Source organism: Glandiceps talaboti, chromosome 6 (genome assembly GCF_964340395.1).
Source record: "Glandiceps talaboti chromosome 6, keGlaTala1.1, whole genome shotgun sequence".
Taxonomy (NCBI): Eukaryota; Metazoa; Hemichordata; class Enteropneusta; family Spengelidae; genus Glandiceps; species Glandiceps talaboti.
In genome coordinates this window covers 157263-167028 of record NC_135554.1, presented here as the reverse complement: position 1 = coordinate 167028, position 9766 = coordinate 157263, and the positions used below count along the sequence as shown (strand labels likewise).

Here is a 9766-nt window from a genome sequence, read left to right as displayed (position 1 = left end):
TTGGTGTGTGTGTGTGTGTGTGTGGGGGGGGGGGGTTAGTGTGTCTAGATGCGAGAGCGAAGATTTTTCTTGATCGTTGAACACGAAAATAAAGTCTGGGTGTAAGTTTATATCATGTTCACTATATTTCTATTGAATAGATTCACTTCTTTCAGTATTATCAGATCGTTTATAGATGACAAAAAATATTGCTATCGAAAACGTAAGTGCGAAAACATATTCGTGTGAACAATTTTAATTTCAGCCCTTCATTGCTGTAAATATTTTGATAGAAATCTATAAATAACCCGTCACTACTGTTTTGTAAATTCCATGTACTTGGTACTGCCAACTTCTTTATTGAAAACAATGACAATAAATAATCCATGACTTCGCCAGATCTCAAGTAAACCATCACATTACTGTTTACTGATTTTTTTTGCATTCCTAGACAATCACCAACTTCAATATCGTCCCTTATGTAATTCCTGGTCGCTCAGAAATTATACTCCAATGTGGGATAAAGATTTCAGTGATTTTCAAATTTATTTCAAGACGTTATGATTGATATATCTTTCCCGCTCTAAAATAGACATGGTATAAGAAATACTGAGTGGCTAGTCCTTGTTTACAGAGTAGATTGCAGATTCTGAAGTACAGTCCCGCCCACAGGCACTCCCGAGATATGTATGATATCAGAATGTTTCTATCAGAATACAATACAATGTCGATAATATTGATGATATTGACGTGTTTTAGCCAATTGTATATGAAAGGGGTAAAATAATAACACTTGTTTCTGTGATCGCGCAAGTCCATCCAAGGTATTGACAAGGCATGTTTGTAACAGAACACACAACCCCCGGGACACAACCGTACGTACGGCAACGTGAAGTTTCAACCGGCCGTTTTACTCGGCAAACATTTAACAAACTTCAGATAAATCGTGTCGTTGTTACAATCGGCCAAAGATAAGTTTTGGAGTCGATCGTGCGCCACACGACCATGTACACGGACTACTGACATGGCGCATGTATGTGACATTTATCGACCACGTTATATCAAGCCGTTGGAGGCGCTTCGTTGTTTACAGTCCCGCACTTCGTTGTTTTCTGGCGAAGTGCTAGATCTAGCACTTCGGCGAAAACTGACGAAGTGCTAGATCTAGCACTTTGTCAAAAAGTGGCGAAGTGCTAGATCTAGCACTTTGCCCCGCAACTGTTCAATTTTGGACCATTTAGCTACCTCCCCAGTCCCATGACGATAAAGACGTAATTACATGTAAGTGTTGACAACATTCAATGCATGGTCAGTGAATAGCTCTGCCAGTATCATATACCCAACGTGATTGGGTGAAATTACTCACTTTTTTGTAAGCTGCGATCCTATTGGTCATATATGACGTAGTGACCTAATTACATTAATTATTTCACAACATGGCGACTTGTAAAAAGACTAGCGTAGCGATCACACTTGGAGGTTGGAATGCGCCGTATACAGTCATCTTATGAAGGGAAATATACATTTTTAGCAATGCTACATTCCTAGAAAGAATACTGATGTTTCTGTGATGTAAATAGCAGATTGAATTACGACATACCGTCATAGGAAGAATTGAAGCTTCGTATGTTGATGTGAGTCCACCCACGTGGAATATGTTTACAGTTACACATCGTTGTATGTACATGTACTACAAAATATACCAATGCATGCCAAGTCAGTCATTTTCTAAATCCTCCAAAATAATATAGATTAAAAAATGAAATTCTTCAGTTGTCCCCCCCCCCCCTATTTTGAACTAAATCCCAAAAAAATTTATGCAAAAAAAGGGGGGGGGGATCAATCATTATAAGGTGTATTTATATCATTCGTATGTAGCCTGCACAACTTCAAATTTATTGTGAGGGAAACCCCCAGCTGTTGTCCCATGAGAGTTACATGAATTTTGATTAAAAGTATACCTTGTCAATCATTTATTAGCTTAGGTATCATACTGCCTTATCATTGGTATGAATATTATACAAACGCTAACTTGTTGCCAAGTAGACCTCTGTAGTAGACCGACTACTTTTGCGACAGTCCCAAGAGAATTACGTGAATAAATTACGTGCTTGTCAATCATTCAACTCTCATTACAATGCAGTCTCATTATTGCCCCAACACACATTAGCACTGGCGGTGTCTCAAAGGGGGCAAACATCTTTGGCGGTACGTCAAAATAACGATGAATAAACAATGCAAGGTCAGATTGTGAATGAATTTTTAGGCGCATGAATGCGGAAGAACGGGAAGAACAAAAATTTCATTCGTCACATACCAGGAGGGGGGGGGGGGGGCGGTTTCCCGTAACTTTGCCAAAAGTCGACATTGTAAAAAAGAAAGGCCTGGGCGCTTGCCCGTGTGAGGGCGCAAACCCGAGGAATTACTTATATATATATACACACACACAAAATACACAAGTTATGGTACGGAGCCGTTACTCTGAGTTTCACGCTTGAATGCGATCTTCGGACAAAGATCAATTACTACCAAACCAGAGTGACTGTAGAGTTTCAATTACTACCAAACCAGAGTGACTAGTTTCAATTACTACCAAACCAGAGTGACTATAGCATTTCAATTACTACCAAACCAGAGTGACTATAGTTTCAATTAGTCACCACAATATTTTTTACATCTCACTCAGTATTTTTTGTCATGAATAACACAAACAACTTGAAAATGCAGACACTGATAGCATGCACGTACATAAAATGTTACAAATTATTCTGTGTGAACACAATTAAACAGTTTTGAATTTGAGTCTTTCTTGTTTCATCCAACAGTGATGTTGATTTGTGCTCACACGGAGGTAATTATCATGCCACTCAATTGAAACTCTATGGACACTCTAGTGTGGTAGTAACACCTTATGTATGCTTAGATGTTATTCTCCAATATTTTTCTTATGTTCAGCCAAGGAAAATGAGTGACCTAATTAGGGGCCTTTGTCACTACAAGTTGTTGTTGTTAGACTCCTAGTGACAACCCTTAGGGTCATGAGTATTTTTCAGTTGAATAAAAAAAAATATTGGCAAATAATATAATTACACCAACACCAGTAATATCAAAGAAAAATCAGGGAAAGTAATGGCAATTTTGAACATTTTGACTCATATTTCACACACAGTATGTAGACACTTGATGTTTTGACATAAACGTGCACTGTCATGACATAGAATGACCAGAGTATATATTCCATATTTTTTGTTCAACTTGGATCATGCATGGAATAAATCATGTCATTGAATCATTATGTATCAAATCTGAATGCCAGAACACATACACTGTAGGTATGTATGGTTATTAATACCTTTTATACATTTATTTACTCATCAGCTGGTCATCATGTACCCAAGGAAGTGATGCTAATAGTGGCACCATTTACTTTACATCGCGATCCCACCTACTGCTCAGATCCAGAAGTCTTTGATCCTGACAGATTCTTGTCCAAGAATTCTTCAGGCCGCCATCCATATTCGTATGTACCTTTCTCAGCTGGATTGAGAAATTGTATTGGTATAAGTATCAAATGCTGTAATACTAATTAAGTTTTGTATCAGTGATATTATATTGTTTGTATGCATTGCCAGGGACTAGTTGATTCCTTTCTATTCTTTCAAAGTGCCTCTATCTGTCTGTCTGTCTGTCTGTCTGTCTGTCTGTCTGTCTGTCTGTCTCTCTCTCTCTCTCTCTCTCTCTCTCTCTCTCTCTCTCTCTCTCTCTCTCTCTCTCTCTCCAGTAATTGAAATTCTAACACATGATGAGTCAAGATTTGATTGCGTAAAGCTGATATCACCTTGACCAAACAGAATCAAGAATTACTGGGAAATAATCTATGAGTTGATATTGCAGGTCAAAAGTTTGCCATGTATGAAGAGAAAGTCGTATTGTCATCAATGTTGAGAAACTTCAATATATCAGAGTCTATTATTAGATTTTAGACTGAATCTTAGATTTCAGATCATACTATTCGATAAACACTGCTGTCAAGGGGGGGGGGGGGTGCACGGGGAATCGGAGACGACTAACATTATATTTCAAAATTATATGTTAGATTGTAAGTTATATTTTATACGATATTATCGCATAGTAATACTGTAGGCCACAGTTCGGGCTTCTGGGCGATCAGTGATTTATCATATAAAAGATGCTAATACTATTATTTTCTGTGAGCCTCCTCCAAGATTTCAGACAATATTGTTTGATAAAAAAAACCTATTGCGGTGGTCTGGTTGATGAGCAATGCCCAATAATACAGTATAATATTAGTTGTTAGACTTTAACTTATATTTTAGACAGTGTTATCCGATAAAAAATGTTCGTTATGGTCCGAGTAAAAAGCAAGGTCTAATATTAGAGAAATTAGACTCTCACTTAAATCATGCAGACTCATACATACATACATACATACATACATACATACACACACACACACAGACAGACAGACAGACAGACAGACAGACAGACAGACAGACAGACAGACAGACAGACAGACAGACAGACAGACAGACAGACAGACATACATACATACATACATACATACATATACATACATACATACATACATACATACATACAAACAAATAATCAAACACAAATACACAATCATTTCTAAAGTGAACCATTCTTGTTTGGGACTACATAACAGGGCTATATTGCACTTTTCCTATCATGTCACTGTGGAACTGTCATGGCTCTCCCAGTCAGTCCACAGGCTATCCCATACATAGCACCTACAGGCTCTGTGTGAGTAAACGTCTCCGACTGTTCAAGGTGTTACTCCAGGCCGAGTCACCAAAATTCGCACTGGTCTTGTGAGTGACACACAACTGAGTGATACAGCCTACCCATTGACACCCAACCTGGGTTTGAGTGTGTCAGAGAAATATATGTATCTCCTGTTCCCAATGGGATTTGAACCCAAGACGTGAATCTAAGTGTTACGTTTCATCGTCGGATCAAATTTGTTGCATGTGTAACAAGTGCATTTAAGCTTATCTTTCAATTTTTCATTCATTTATATACACACTGCCTTCATTAATTATTTTGTATGGGCATGGTATTTCTGTTATTGTACATGTTGATTTTGTGTCAGGTGACACGTTTTTTGGCACCCTACTATTTTTGTCACCCAAAGTTATACATTTAGCACAGCCTTTTCACCACAAGATGATGTTTGCTGATACACACACAGACACACACACACAGACACACACACACACACACACATTATTGAACCTGAGATGTTCAGTTGTGATAATAACAATAACTTTATTTACAACAAAAAATAACAAATAATAATTTGAATAATAACAAAAATAATAATAATATTAATATAATAATACAATTTAATAGTATAAGTACAAAGTATTCCAGGTGAAGAAAGTTTAATCTAAGGTATTATCAAAAGCTGTCACTGACCTTACAAGTTACAAAATTTGACCACATTTTCATGAAATAGTATCACAGTAGGAATGAGTTGACTGATTCATCTCATAGCGTCAGAAACTTGGTAAACTATGAGACCTTTGAACAAGTGACCTAACAGCCTGAATAGAAACACTTTTTTTTTTTTTTTTCATGACTGTGTAAAAGTGGTTCTGCTGTTCAGCTCTTCCACTGTACAGTTTCATTTTAGCAGTGTAATAAAATAGTTAGTGGTATCACACTATAGAACACATTTCACACAGAAAGTTGATAAAATATTGTACATTTATATTACAGTCACCATATTAAAAAAATTCTATTTTAACCCTAATTTTGCATATCTAAAATAGTGCCAATGTGTTGTAGCACAACTGTAGTTTTTACATTTTGTACATTTTTGGAATGTTTATACACTTGTCTGTTAAGTCTGTTTAGTCCTTTTGGAATTAAAGGTTTTTGACCAAAAGTACACATTTTCTGTACCTAATTTGCATATCACAGCCACTGGTAATATTATCATGTAATGAAAAATTCGTAATCTGAACACCAGCGAGAATGTTCCAATCAAATTTCAACCCAACCTGCACAGTACTTTTTGAGTCTACATTTTCTGACCAAAAATCACCCTTTTGACCCATTAAATCACTAATCGATGGTAAGATCATATTTATTTCAAAAATTTTCCAACTAGACACCCAACGTAATATATCCATCAAATATCATGGCAATTGGATCAGTGGTGTTTGACTTTAAGTTGTTCACACACACACACACACACGCACGCACACTTTGCCATGTTTATAGCATTACTTAACATAAGAAGTTTAGTTATGCTAAACAATTACTTATTTGTTGGGTGTGTGTCATAGTCTTCTACACAATATACTAATAACCAATGTTGACAATCGGTTGATCCTAACGCAAATTTGAAAATGACAAAATTTATAGTTGATGCATGACGGAAATATTTCAGCATGGGGTACACATTAGTCCGTGTTTTTGACAGAATAATGTAATTTGGCTACAAACTAACTTCACAATCACAACTCCAAACTACGGTGTTAGTCTGAGTACCATACTTCTAGTATGGATTGACTCACTCTACTTTACATGCATGCAGTAGATGTATACTTCCATGCAATTTCTCATGTTCAAAATAAGATTGTTCAATGATTTTTTATCCATATGTTTTGAAATTATGAAAGGCCAAAGCTGTTTGATGATGTATTTAAATTTGTCACATTTATGAAATCTGTGTGTAATTGCCAAAATAAGTTGGCCCAGACTGTTGCTCGCTAACATCAACTCACATCACTGCATAAGTACTCCTGAACAGCTCTTTGGGTACAGGGAGGTGATCTGAAGTATAAACATCATGTGTACTACATGGTCAAGTTTCTCTGTCTGGTGGCACACTGACTACTGCGTAGTAGTATTCATATAGAGAACACTGATGTGGATGTCCAATTGATTTTGAATGGGGGAGGGGGAGGGGGGGGGGGGGCTAGAAGAAAAAAATATATATAATGTGTATTTGCACGTATGTAATTATAAATTTAAGAGTCTCAGAGTAAAACGGAGTAGACGTTAAAGTGCCTAAAATCAAATTAAGATGTATAACGCAAGTCAAGGCATTTTATAGTCCATGACGGACAAAGACTTCCCTGTGAGGGAAAGTGAGAATTAGATGTGAATTGTAGAATACTATGTACCATGTGAGTCAAGGCATTTTATAGTCAATGAGGGACAAAGACTTCCCTGTGAGGGAAAGTGAGAATTGGATGTGAATTGTAGAATAATATGTACCATGTGAGTCAAGGCATTTTACAGTCAACAAGTCATTGAGAATGACATAGTCCTCGCTATAATTGGGTTTTAAGGAATTATCACTACTCTGATCACGCAACAACATTTGTGAACCTAAAACAAACAGACTTAGATATGTTGTGTGTGCTTGTTGGACATGGAATATGCCTCCAACAATAAAGGATTGGTTGGGTATGGGGGATCATATCACGATGAAAATGGAGTCTGAGTTATGGCTTTGGACATGGAAAATTCACAAACAAAATGGCTGCCAGAAAGCCATATGGGATCGTATTACGACGAAAATGGATATGCACATGTATGTCATAGAACACTGTCCTAATACCAACTTTAAATGAGATCTGTTCAAGCATGTCTGAGCTATGCCTTTGGACATGAAAATTCGCAAACAAAATGGCTGCCAGGCAGCCATATTGGATCGTATCACAACGAAAATGGATATGCACATGTATGTCATAGAACACTGTCCTAATACCAACTTTGAATGAGATCTGTTTAAGCATGTCTGAGTTATGGCTTTGGACATGGAAAATTCACAAACAAAATGGCTGGCAGGCAGCCATATTGGATCGTATCACGACGAAAATGGATATACACATGTATGTCATAGAACACTGTCCTAATACCAACTTTGAATGAGATCTGTTCAAGCATGTCTGAGTTATGACTTTGGACATGGAAAATTCGCAAACAAAATGGCTACCAGGCAGCCATATTGGATCGTATCACGACGAAAATGGATATACACATGTATGTCATAGAACACTGTCCTAATACCAACTTTGAATGAGATCTGTTCAAGCATGTCTGAGTTATGACTTTGGACATGGAAAATTCGCAAACAAAATGGCTACCAGGCAACCATATTGGATCGTATCACAATGAAAATGGATATGCACATGTATGTCATAGAACACTGTCCTAATACCAACTTTAAATGAGATCTGTTCAAGCATGTCTGAGCTATGCCTTTGGACATGAAAATTCGCAAACAAAATGGCTGCCAGGCAGCCATATTGGATCGTATCACAACGAAAATGGATATGCACATGTATGTCATAGAACACTGTCCTAATACCAACTTTGAATGAGATCTGTTTAAGCATGTCTGAGTTATGGCTTTGGACATGGAAAATTCACAAACAAAATGGCTGGCAGGCAGCCATATTGGATCGTATCACGACGAAAATGGATATACACATGTATGTCATAGAACACTGTCCTAATACCAACTTTGAATGAGATCTGTTCAAGCATGTCTGAGTTATGACTTTGGACATGGAAAATTCGCAAACAAAATGGCTACCAGGCAACCATATTGGATCGTATCACAATGAAAATGGATATGCACATGTATGTCATAGAACACTGTCCTAATACCAACTTTAAATGAGATCTGTTCAAGCATGTCTGAGTTATGGCTTTAGACAGGAAAAATTCGCAAACAAAATGGTTGCTAGGCGGCCATATTGGATCGTATCATAAAACAAATTGACGTGCATATGTATGCCATAGTATGTTGCTCCTGTACCAAGTTTGAAAAAAATCGGTCCAGGCATCTCCAAGAAACAGCTGCGGACGGACGGACGGACGGACAGACGGAACCCAATCCATAAGTCCCCGTTCCGGACTTCGTCCGCGGGGACTAATGAGGGACAAAGACTTCCCTGTGAGGGAAAGTGAGAATTAGATGTGAATTGTAGAATACTATGTACCATGTGAGTCAAGGCATTTTATAGTCAATGAGGGACAAAGACTTCCCTGTGAGGGAAAGTGAGAAGCAGTTTGGAACTGTAGAATATGTACTAAGAGTGTACTTTATATGTTGCAGGTGCAGCTGCAGTTGGACGGACTACAAAAGAAATTAGAGGAATTAGAAAAAGACGGCAAACGCTACATCTGTGGACAATGCTCTACAAAAGGTGATGGAGCTAGCACAAACACCAACATGGAACACAAGGCCACACAAATACTGAATGGATTAAGCAGTGCTGGCCATATTTGAGACAAATGATTTTGGGCAAGAAGCAGGGCACCTTATCATTCTGTTGTTGGGAAATAAAGAAGAGGAAGAAATTGCATCAAAAGTGTCTAAGTTCCTTCAACATGGGAAGTGGCCTACCCATTATACTAATCATACTCCATATTGTCCGGCCAAAAACTACAGAGAAGACGTGGATGTAAAACCCAGATATTTGAAATGTTATGTTTGTGGTATTGTTAGGAACTTCGCCAGATATTGTAAAGAAAAAATTCCCTGTGAGATGGAGTCATTAAAATTAAACCTTGAATAAATTTCATTCATGTGTTCTCTATTTGAGTGTGAGCTTGTAAGTTAAGATATTAGTACTCTGAGACAGGGGTGTGATCACCAAAAGGCATTGCCTTATGACAGCCTGCCTTTTGTAGGATCCTGTCTGGGGTGCCTTCTACATGTAATTAAAAGGGGTGTTAAAATTTTCTTTCAGTTCGATATTCCAATGTGGGAAAT

General features: G+C 37.5%; 1 long non-coding RNA gene across 1 annotated transcript; it reads left to right on the top strand.

Annotated features, from left to right (window-relative positions):
- The first annotated feature begins 1126 nt into the window (after positions 1 to 1126).
- Positions 1127 to 9539, top strand: LOC144437080 (uncharacterized). The gene is made up of 3 exons (XR_013480983.1): positions 1127 to 1260; positions 3358 to 3499; positions 9107 to 9539. It is a non-coding gene; the product is annotated as an uncharacterized LOC144437080 (long non-coding RNA).
- The last annotated feature ends 227 nt before the right edge of the window (positions 9540 to 9766 follow it).